A 12,098-nucleotide genomic window follows, 5' to 3' on the forward strand; every position below is an offset into this window, starting at 1 on the left:
GGAGCATCCCTTACTGCTTGGACCTTGGACACTTCTGGTTTGATTTTTCCACCACCTATAACATAGCCAAGATACGATGTTTCTTTTTGAGCTATGGTACATTTGGCTGGATTGATTGTGAGCCCAGCATTGGCTATGTCAGATATTACACTGTCTAAATGCAAAATATGAGACTTCCAGTCACGACTAAAGACAATAACATCATCAAGATAAGCCGCACAATATGGCCTATGTGGCTTAATGATGGTGTCCATTAGTCTTTGAAATGTAGCAGGGGCATTATGTAGGCCAAAAGGCATTCGGGTACATTGAAATAAACCTTCTGGAGTAGCAAAAGCTGTTTTTTCTTTGGAGTCTTTTCCAAGTGGGATCTGCCAATAGCCTTTGGTTAAATCAAATGTAGAGATGTATTGCGCCTCACCCAACCTAGAAATCAATTCATCAATATTGGGCATAGGGTAGGTATCAAATTTAGAAACTTGGTTAAGTTTTCTAAAATCAATACAAAATCTCATACCCCCAGTTTTCTTTGGGACAAGGACAATAGGAGAACACCAGGGACTACATGATGGCTCAATGACACCTAATTGTAGCATGTTTTGAATTTCCTCTTCTATCACAGGTTTAAGTTTTTCTGGCACTCTGTAGGGTTTTTGACGTATTGGTTTAGCATCACCAGTGTCAATTACATGCTGGGTCAACTCTGTGCAACCAGGTGTAGAAACAAATGTAGGTTTGTGTTTCTGAAGTATAAGGTCTATATCTTTGTGTTGCTCATGTGAAAGTTCACTGCCTCTACGAATATCTGTGATTGGACAGTGGTTGGATGTGGGGGACAATATTGAATAAGACTGCTCAAGAACATTGGGGTAACATTCTGATAATATGGTACAAGCAACATTTGGTCTATCAAACCATTTTTTAAGCAGATTGGCATGGAAAATTTTCTTTTCCTGAATTCTGCCGGGCATAGAAATCTCATAATCTACTGGACCAGTTTTTGAATGGTCCTTGCCATTTTGCTAGCAGTTTGTTGTCAGAAGATGGAAGTAATAACAGAACTTTATCATCTGGCAAACAACATTTCTCTTTAGCAGATTTGTCATACCACCCTTTCATGTGTGACTGCGCCTTGGTAAGGTTGATTTTTACAAAATCAGCCAACTCATTCAGCTTGTCACGCATAGAAAGGACATATTCAACCAAGTTTTTTTGTTTTGGGTCAGGTTTTTCCCAGTGTTCCTTGATTACATCCAGTGGTCCTCTTGGTCGCCTCCCATACAACAACTCGAAGGGGGAGAAACCAGTGGATGCTTGTGGAACCTCCCTATATGCAAATAACAAGTATGGCAGTAACTGATCCCATTGTCCCGGATACTGCTGCACAAACTTGCAGAGCATTTTTTTAAGGGTTTGGTTAAAGCTTTCCACCAAACCATCAGTTTGGGGATGGTAGGGAGTAGTTCTTACAGCCTGAATCCCAAGTAGTTCATGAATTTGTTTCATTAAATTTGATTGAAAGTTTGTACCTTGATCTGTAAGAATTGTATGAGGAATACCCATGTGACTAAAAAATTGTATTAATTTCTCTGCAATTCTCTTTGTGGTAATAGTCCTTAAAGGAATAGCCTCTGGATACCGGGTCATATAGTCACTTATAACAAGTATATATTTGTTACATTTTTTGCTTTTCTCCAGAGGACCAACAATATCCAGAGCTATTCTTTCAAAAGGGGTATCAACCACAGGAATAGGAACCAATTTACATTTCTTGTCACCTGGAGAAACATACTGACATTCAGGACAAGATTCACAAAACTTTGCCACATCTGTATGTATATTAGGCCAAAAGAACTGGTTCAGTATCCTTGCCAGGGTTTTCTTTCTGCCCAGATGCCCTGATAGTGGAATAGAATGGGCTATCTTCATGATAGGCTCTCTATATTCAGAGGGGACCACTATCTGCCACACTTGCTCTTTTGTCTGGGGGTGCTCACAGACCCGATATAAGATATTACTTTTCAGTTTGTAGCAAGGATACTGTGCAGGTTCTTCTGCCTCGTCTTTCACCTGAGTGAACTGTGAGGAAATGGTCTTATCCTCTTTCTGTTTGACAGAAATATCTTTTTCCCACCTGAGTGTATGGAAGGGTTTTTTTTCTATGAGAGGATGTTCAGACTGCCATTTAGCACTGGCTAGTCGCTTTTCTCTCTTAGAGAGACGCCTTTTACCATCACCGTGAAATAAGTCACCATCAAATGGAAATATGTCACCCAAACACTCTTTTTCAGGCAGCTTTTTAGCTTGGGACCTGGTTGTTACTGCAGAAACTAAACTGTCTCTTTTGAGTATAACACAGAAATCAGGTACATCTTGGCCTAGGACCACAGGATATGGAAGCTTAGGCACTGTTCCCATTAGACATTAGTGTATCACCTATTTGCACAGGGAGCACAGTTTTAGGATACACTTTATCACCATGCACACATGTCAGAGATAGATGACCAGTTATGTTAGCAGAGTCCATCAAGTCCGATCTTATTAGAGACTGCTGACTCCCAGTATCAATCAAGGCCATCACAGTGTGGGAGTTCACAGTTACAGGGTGCAGATAGTCTCTAACAAGTCCAGCACAATTTACTGTAGTTCCCTTTGCCTTTTTACCAGCTGCACTAGCACAGTTTTTAGCATAATGTCCAGCTTTACCACAGGCAAAGCAAACTAGCTCTTTATAATGACTTTTACTTTTCACATTCTCTGGCCTCTGCTTATCTGTAAAAGTAGTAAATGAAGGAGATCTTACCACCCTTGGCTTACAGACCAGTCCTTTTCTTGCAAGCAGATAGTTTTCTGCCAGCCTCACTGCTTGCTCTCCATCCTCTGGTTGATGTTCCTTCACCCAGATTTGCATTGGCTCAGGAAGGACTCCAAGGAACTGCTCAAGAACAATCTGCTCCAGTACCTGTTTAACAGACTTGCCTGCTGGAGAAATCCACTTGAAGCACAATTCAGACAGCTGGGTGTAGGCCTCTCTAGGTCCTTCTTTGTCCTGGTATCTGTAGGTCCTAAATCTTTGGCGAAAGGATTCTGCATGCACATTATAACGTCTCAGAATTGCAGCTTTAACTTTCTGATAGTTCTCAGCCTCCTCGGTTCTCATCTGGCTGTATGCCTGCTGAGCTTTGCTGGTGAGAAATGGGGCTAAATGAAGGACCCATTGTTCCTCAGGCCACTTATTAGCTTGAGCCACTCTTTCAAATACTTTCAGATATGACTATATCATCAGTCTCTGTTAGCTTTGTAAGTTTTAAATGGGCAGCAGGAGGTACACTGTGTTGCATGGCTTGCAGTGCCTGAAGGAATTGCTCATCTCTCCTGGCTCTTTCTACTTCTTGTCGCCGCAACTCAATTTTACGCTGCTCCTCCTCTTTTTCCTTTCTGTTCAACTCTTGTTCATGAAAGTATTTTTGCTCCTCCATTCTACGTTGGTCACTTAATTCTTGGCGGTGAACCAACCATACAAGAAGCTCCTCCATGGTCTTTGGAGCAGTAGTTGCACTCACTGGTGGACTAGTATCGCTTGCAGCTGCAGCGCCCTCCTCTGGTATCACCCATTCACCAACCTCAGTCTGGGTGGCTTCCATCTTGGATTCAGGGGCTGCTGGGAGACTCTTTTCCACCAATCTAGGACGTGTAGTCTCCTTGGTACGCTGTGACCGTCTAGGAGAATGAGTCCATATAAATCTCTTGGCACATCCTCTTCCTGCCATGAACTGAGTTGACAATTGTACTTAGTCCAGTACAGGTGACCATCCCACCGCTGCCACCATATGTTGAGGTGTGGGATTTGTTGAGGTCACAAAAAGAAGCAATGTCACTCAGTCATAGCAAAAAAAAAATAAATTCTTCTTTATTTTAAGCAAAAAAACAAAACAAATAATATACAGCAAACCAGGGTTTGTTGCAGCTGCCTTGGTATCAAGCAGCACCCTGCTTTCCCAGCTCACATACTCTGAGCCAGACTCTCTCCAAACCTAGGGATTCCAGGTGTCTTTATACCCAATTTACCCAAAATGCAACACTCTTAAAGCACTATACACATCAGTTTAGATCCAAACATAAAAGTGTCACAAACGTATCCTTTTCTTACACATCATAAAATTAATAATACATATTGTGAAAATAAATAACATAGAAATGCAAAAAATAACCAGGAATACAAAACCCAGTATAGCTGCCTAGCTCCAGCTCAGCCTCACCTGGCAGTAATCAGGCCAGTGCTCCATATAAACCCAGCACCCCCTCCCCTCTGCTTACTCCTGATAAGCTGGGGTGCTGTTTGTTTGTGGATGTGTGTGCTGGTGGGAAATGCTGCATTGTCTGTCTGCAGAAATAACAGTGGATAGAAAGAGGTCTTGCTGGCCAGCAGAGAAAGAAAGTAAGAGAAAGACACAAACAGACAAACTTATACATCATTCACCCCCCAACAATGTCATTGTTGCAAGTATGTATACCCAGATATTGCACAGCTGTAGTACCCAAAGGGTTATTGTTTTGTTTATGTACCACATGGGTCTGTACACCGGGGCGGGCTGGGCCGGGGGGCATATGCCCCCCAGGCTGGTTCCCCCAATAAACTAGAGGGCTGTGGCCAGGCTGAGGTGTCAGTGGGACACCAGAAAGCCGCCCGCTACCAAACACTTTGCAGCGCTACAGCTGCAGCTCCTCTCCCGGCAGCGCGCGGTCTCCTGTGATCTTCAGGTGCAGGCAGCATAGTACAGAGACGCTGTCTGCACCGGATGTGTCAGGCAGTCTCTATCATGAATTATAGAGGCTGCAGGGGCATGCGATGCAAACAGCATCCCTGTACTATGCTGCCTGCGCCGGAAGATCACAGTAGACCGCGCGCTGCCGGGAGAGGAGCTGCAGGGAACGGGTGACAGGTGAGACATTTTTGTTGTTTTTTTCTGGTGGGGAAGTATGGGGGCCGGGCTGGTGTCACTAGTAGGGCACTGCACAGAGGGGAGGGGCTGGATTGGATGATATATGGGGCACTATTCAGGGGTATTAGATGCTATATGGGGCACTACTGGGACATATTGGCTACTATATGGGGCACTATTGGGGGGTATAGGACACTATTGGGGGGTATAGGACACTATATGGGGCACTATTGGGGGTATAGGACACTATATGGGGCACTATTGGGGCATATTGGCTGCTATATGGGACACTATTGGGGGGTATTGGCTACTATATGGGGCACTATTGGAGGGGTATTGGCTGCTATATGGGGCACTCTTGGGGGTATTGGACACTATATGGGGCACTATTGGGAGGTATTGGACACTATATGGGGCACTATTGGGACGTATTGGGTACTATATGGGGCACTATTGGGGGGGTATTGGCTACTATATGGGGCACTATTGGGGGTATTGGATACTATATGGGGCGCTATTGGGGTGGATTGGCTACTATATGGGGCACTATTGGGGGGGTATTGGCTACTATATGGGGCACTATTGGGGGGGTATTGGCTACTATATGGGGCACTATTGGGGGGTATTGGACACTATATAGGGCACTATTGGGGGATTGGATACTATATGGGGCACTATTGGGGGATTGGATACTATAAAGGGCAGTATTGGGGGATTGAATACTATATGAGGCACTATTGGGGGATTGGATACCATATGGGGCACTATTGGGGGATTGGATACTATATGGGGCACTATTGGGGGATTGGATACTATATGGGGCACTATTGGGGGCATTGGATACCATATGGGGCACTATTGGGGGATTGGATACTATATGGGGTACTGTGGGGGCATTAGCTATCATATGGGCACTATAGGGGGGGGGGAGGGAGTAACTAATCGCTTGTATAGAGGTGAGTAGGTGGAATTATAAAAGTGAAAAGCCTAAGATGTGAGTCCGACAGATTCTGTGGAGATGGCTTGTGACAGCCTGGGCCAAGTGGGGAAGACAACAGAAGAGGGAGACTCCAATCAGAGAAGAGGTCACTTGTGAGTCACTGGATGTACAGTTACTGTGCTGTAATATGCTCACTGTATGGGGGTATAAATGGTCTGTATATAGGGTATTGTATACAATATGGTGGTGTTAGTCATTAAGTGGTGGTAATATGTGGTCATGGTATAGCGGTATTATTTGCCCCCTGTATAGTGTACGGGGGGCAAATGTACCCTAGTGATTGGCCGTGACTCATAGGCCAGTTCTGTCTGCTTGCCCTCCAGGCTAAAACTTGCCAGCCAGCCCACAACAAGTCCGGAGGTTACTAACCATTCTGGGACAATAAACCGGCCAAACAGGTGTCAACACCACACCTGTATAGTACCACACGACTGGCGTCACGAGTAACAGCTTAACCCTTTAAGGACATGGCCCATTTTCGTTTTTACGTTTTCGGTTTTTCCTCCTTGTGTTTAAAAGGTCATAGCACTTGCATTTTTCCACCTAGAAACCCACATGACCCCTTATTTTTTGCGTCACTAATTGTACTTTGCAATTACAGGCTGAATTTTTGCATAAAGTACACTGCGAAACCAGAAAAAAATTCAAAGTGTGGTGAAATTGAAAAAAAAAACACATTTCTTTTATTTGGGGGAAATGTGTTTTTACGCCATTCGCCCTGGGGTAAAACTGACTTGTTATGCATGTTCCTCAAGTCGTTACGGTTACAACGATATATAACATGTATAACTTATATTGTATCTGATGGCCTGTAAAAAATTCAAACCATTGTTAACCAATATACGTTCCTTAAAATCGCTCCATTCCCAGGCTTATAGCGCTTTTATCCTTTGGTCTATGGGGCTGTGCGAGGTGTCATTTTTTGCGCCATGATGTGATCTTTCTATCGGTACCTTGATTGCCCATATACGACTTTTTGATCGCTTTATATTACATTTTTTCTGGATTTGATGCGACCAAAAATGCGCAATTTTGCACTTTGGGATTTTTTTGCGCTGACGCCGTTTACCGTGCGAGATCAGGAATGTGATTAATTAATAGTTCGGGCGATTACGCACGCGGCGATACCAAACATGTTTATTTATTTATTTATTTGTTTACTTTTATTTAAAACCTGGGAAAAGGGGGGTGATTCAGACTTTTATTAGGGGAGGGGGCTTTTTACTATTAACAACACTTTTTTTTTTTTTTTTTACACATATACTAGAAGCCCCCTGGGGTTAGGGTTATTCCCCCTGGGGGACTTCTAGTATATACACTTGGATCTCTCATTGAGATCTCTGCAGCATAGATATGCTGCAGAGATCCATGAGATCGACACTCGTTTGCTTTCGGCTGCTGCAGCCGAAAACGAACGAGTGCCGAGCCGAGGACGGCGCCATCTTGGACGCGTCCCCGGCCGGCATCAGTAACGGAGATCGCTCCTCCGGGACAAGGTCCCGGAGGAGCGATCTCCCCCACTAGATACCAGGGAAACGTTGCCTCCGCTAATCGGAGGCAGCTGTCAACTTTGACAGCTGCCTCCGATTAGCTAATTAGCGGGCACGGCGATCAGACCGTGCCCGCTAATAGCAGCGGTCCCGGGCTACTCGCGGCACCCGGGATCGCGGCACTTCAAAGCGGGGCCGCCGCGCGGCCCCGCTTTGAAGTGCAAGTGAGGACATATGACGTAGGGGTACGTCATATGTCCTTAAGAGGTTAAAGTGTCACTGTCGTGAATTTTTTTTTTGCAGAAATCAATAGTCCAGGCGATTTTAAGAAACGTTGTAATTGGGTTTATTATCCGAAAAATGCATTTTTATCATGAAAAAGCAGTTTGAAGCTCTCCCCCCTGTCTTCATTGTTCTCCTATGGAGAGAGCTAAAGAAAAGACCAAAACAGGACAACAAAGAGTTAATCTACAAATCCCTCACGGGATATCTCCTGTGACAGTGACCAGTGACCTGTCTGAGCTCGGATTACAGCTGTCACCCAGCTCAGTGCCTGTAATCCTCTGTTATCTGCTTTCTGCTGCCGGCTAACTCCCTCCTTCCTCCTCCCCCCTCCCCTCTCTATAGAGCAGACAGGGTACGTCTCCTGCAACAAGTCACAATTTTCAGATTTTTCAGAGTGGATGAAAAAGAGGAAGGAGGGGGGGGACCTGGGAAAAGGCTTTTTACATGCAGATAATGGCAGATTTGGCTAATAAACCCAATTACAAAGTTTCTTAAAATCGCCTGGACTATTGATGTCTGCAAAAAAAAAAAAATACGACAGTGACTCTTTAATATCACTGGCCGAGCACCACATGTGGTCATCTGCTGATAATGGAGCAGTCAAGTGTCCGGTGTGTGATCATCTACTGATAAAGGAGCAGTCAGTGTCCGGTCTGGGGTCATCTGCTGATAAAGGAGCAGTCAGTGTCCGGTGTGGTCATCTACTGATAAAGGAGCAGTCAGTGTCCAGTCTGTGGTCATCTACTGATAAAGGAGCAGTCAGTGTCCGGTGTGTGGTCATCTACTGATAAAGGAGCAGTCAGTGTCCGCTGTGTGGTCATCTACTGATAAAGGAGCATTCGGTGTCCGGTCTGGGGTCATCTACTGATAAAGGAGCAGTCAGTTTCCGGTGTCTGGTCATCTACTGATAAAGGAGCAGTCAGTGTCCGGTGTCTGGTCATCTACTGATAAAGGAGCAGTCAGTGTCCGGTGTGTGGTCATCTACTGATAAAGGAGCAGTCAGTGTCTGGTGTGGTCATCTGCTGATAAAGGAGCAGTCAGTGTCCGGTGTGGTCATCTTCTGATAAAGGAGCAGTCAGTGTCCGGTGTGGTCATCTACTGATAAAGGAGCAGTCAGTGCCTGGTCTGTGGTCATCTACTGATAAAGGAGCAGTCAGTGTCCGGTGTGTGGTCATCTACTGATAAAGGAGCAGTCAGTGTCCAGTCTGTGGTCATCTGCTGATAAAGGAGCAGTCAGTGTCCGGTCTGGGGTCATCTGCTGATAAAGGAGCAGTCAGTGTCCGGTGTGTGGTCATCTACTGATAAAGGAGCAGTCAGTGTCCGGTGTGTGGTCATCTACTGATACAGGAGCAGTCAGTGTCCGGTGTGTGGTCATCTACTGATAAAGGAGCAGTCAGTGTCCGGTGTGTGGTCATCTACTGATAAAGGAGCAGTCAGTGTCCGGTGTGGTCATCTACTGATAAAGGAGCAGTCAGTGTCCGGTGTGGTCATCTGCAGCTAGAGGGCGCCTGTCTCTGGATTGTGCCTGGTATTACAGTTGTTTCATTGATGTGAATGGAGCTGATCTGCCATACCTCACGTAACCCATCATACTGTTCCCCAGCATCACACAGTCATCTCATCACTCATCACATAGCCTTTTCCTACCTGAGTAGCCTCCCCCGCCCCCCGTACACTGCGCTTATAACACACAGCAGCTCCCACCACATCCTGTCTGACTCTATAGACTTTGCAGATAACATCTGAGCCGCTGTCCAGAATCTACACGAGGTACGGGCTTCTTCTATATTATATGTAGGAACTACAGATGAGCAAATCGATTATCTAAACAAAGTGAAGCACTTTGTCTGATCAGCGCTCTGCTCATCAACCCCCTGGCCTTTCAGTGCTGCTCTGCTCCCTGCCGCTCCTCCCAGGATGCAGGAAAAGCTGGATCCAATCCTGGGAAAGTTCTCTCAGTTTCCCAGGATTGGATCTGGCTTTTCCCCAACACCCGGGTGGAGCAGCAGAGAGTGGAGCAGCGCTGAACGGCCTGGGGATTGATGAGCAGAGCGCTGATCAGACAAAGTGCTTCACTCAAATAGACGCTAGGATGAGGTTAGACATAAATATTGTCTGTATATTGGGTGGGAGCAGTATACGCATGTGGTGATGGTGCGGGGATATATGGCACTGCTTTCCTTTATTCTAAAATTACAAACCAAATTTCTCTGCAGGGAGACTCAGAGCTTACCGCATACTGATTATACAATGACCTTAAAGTGTCACTGTAGTATTATTTATTTTTATTTTTTTGCAGAAATCAATAGTCCAGGCGATTTTAAGAAACTTTGTTATTGGGTTTAGTCGGCAAATCTGCCATTATCTGCATTCAAAAAGCCTTTTCCCAGGCCCCCCCCTCCTTCTCCTCTTTTCCATCCACTGCAAATTATCATGAAATTGTGTCTGTCATGTCCCCTGTCTGTTCTATGGAGAGGGGAGGGAAGAGGAGGAAGGAGGGAGGGAGATTAGTCACCAGCAGAGAGCAGAGACCAAGGGATTACACAGTGGGAGCTGTATGAAAGCCAGTATTCAGAGGTCAGAGAGGTCAGTGCTGACTGTCAAAGAAGATAGCCGGTGATTTAGCTGTAAATTAACTCTTTTTTGTCCTGTTTTGGTGCCTCATCTCTCCCCTCTCCATAGACAAACATGAAGACAGGGGGGAGAGCTTCAAACTGCTTTTTCATGATAAAAATGCCTTTTTCGGCTAATAAACCCAAATACAAAGTTTCTTAAAATCGCCTGTACTGAATGTATTGATTTCTGAAATAACTTTTTGACATCAGAAAGTTCTTATGTCATCACAGATGCCAAAAGTTATTGATCGCGGTGGGTCTCACTGCTGAGACCCAATGCGATCAGGAGATATAGCTGGGGAAAGATCCCGGCAGCAGTGTGATCCACTCCCCGGCCGCTCACTAATTATGACCCTTTAGCCTCATAGACTATAATGGGGCAGAAGTATCAGAAATAATGAGCGGCCGGGGAGTTGTACTGCTGCTGTGATCGTTCCCCGGCTATATCTACGAGTCTGAGCAATAACACCCGCTGTGATCAATAATTTTTGACATTGATGATGATATCGAAAGTTATTTATAATAGCAGGTACTTCTTTAATTTGAAAAAAAACCCCAAAAAACAGAAATTTGTAAAATATCATTCACAATTACCTTCTATGAACGAGGACATTTCGGATGGCGTCCGATGGTATATAGTCGTGTAGTTAGTCATCGGTGCGGCCGTCTGTGGTCTCTTCTATCAGTAAATGAGATCAATTTTTCCACCCAAAACCCAAACCAGGGTCGCTTGTTCTGAGAAGCTTCAGCAAGATGACGATTTTCACACCTGAAGTCAACATGAAGAAGCTGTGGTGAGGAAGAGTCATTTCCTCCGTTGCCATCTTCTGTCCCTTCCATCTTAACCAGATTTACATAAAAGCCAATTTATTAGTGTTCAAAAATAGTGTTTTTTTTTTTTTTTTTAAAGCAAATCTCATTCCTGAGTTATGATTAGTTAGTTCTGATCAGGTAATTCCAGGGTCTTGCCATTTGCCTTTGCAGCTGCTGCCTGGCATTGAGCCGCTGATCAGGTTATTGTTATCCTGTAGAGCAGAGTCCTTCTGTCCTGGTGGAGGAAGCCAAACTAGTATAATAGACTTGGGGCAGGATACATGGAAGGTTTAGGAAAAGGAAAGGATGGAACAGAATCTCCTACTCCCCAAACCTGGGAGTGCTATACGTCCAGTGCTAGGATCCTTGAGATGATGGACTTTAAGCCATAAGATCCTACTTGATCAGCTAGTTGTGGAACCTACCCTGGATAGGCTCATAGTTTGAGATGAGCGAATTTCCTAAAATTTATTTAGGATATAAAATCTACTTTTGGATTGGCTATTCTGGCCATACAGGAGCGGGGAGTCCTGGCTTTGATAAGAGTCCCTGCTCCTGTAAATACTGTCATACACCTTACACCCATAATGTAGGTCACTATGTGCGGAGGCCACCATGGAAGGAATGAGCATGAGGCACCTGACAAAGGCCACGCGGAAATACTAGTGCGTCACAAATCAAGGTGGTTGCTGCCGTCTTGACTAATTCATCTGAATCCAAACACCAAAAATTTGGATTTGCTAAATAAAAATATTTTGTGAATTTAAAGAGTACCCGTCATTATACTAAACTTTGAGATGTCACAGATTGGAAAGTTTTTGGTTGGTCGCGGTCTGAGTGTTGAGATCACAACCGATAAGGAGAACGGGCCGGGAGAAGCTCACACACAGCATGGTCTTCCTACTGGTTCTGTGTCAGTCCATCGTGGACGGCTGCATAGAGTCCCATTATG

At 44.9% G+C, this 12,098-nt stretch overlaps 1 protein-coding gene across 2 annotated transcripts in view; it reads left to right on the forward strand.

The window, feature by feature from the left end:
• The window catches only part of LOC138800560 (perforin-1-like), a 44,391-nt gene that overhangs the window by 27,617 nt on the left and 4,676 nt on the right, over positions 1-12,098 (forward strand). The window contains exon 1 of one of the 2 annotated variants that reach the window (XM_069982327.1): positions 9,449-9,488. The exons of the other annotated variant lie outside the window; for it this stretch is intronic. The gene's annotated coding sequence lies outside the window, so the exon portion shown is untranslated. Of the gene's footprint in view, positions 1-9,448; positions 9,489-12,098 lie in introns of those variants that run through there. 2 annotated transcript variants of the gene reach the window in all.

The sequence above is a fragment of the Dendropsophus ebraccatus genome, chromosome 9, assembly GCF_027789765.1.
Source record: "Dendropsophus ebraccatus isolate aDenEbr1 chromosome 9, aDenEbr1.pat, whole genome shotgun sequence".
Lineage (NCBI taxonomy): Eukaryota > Metazoa > Chordata > Amphibia > Anura > Hylidae > Dendropsophus > Dendropsophus ebraccatus.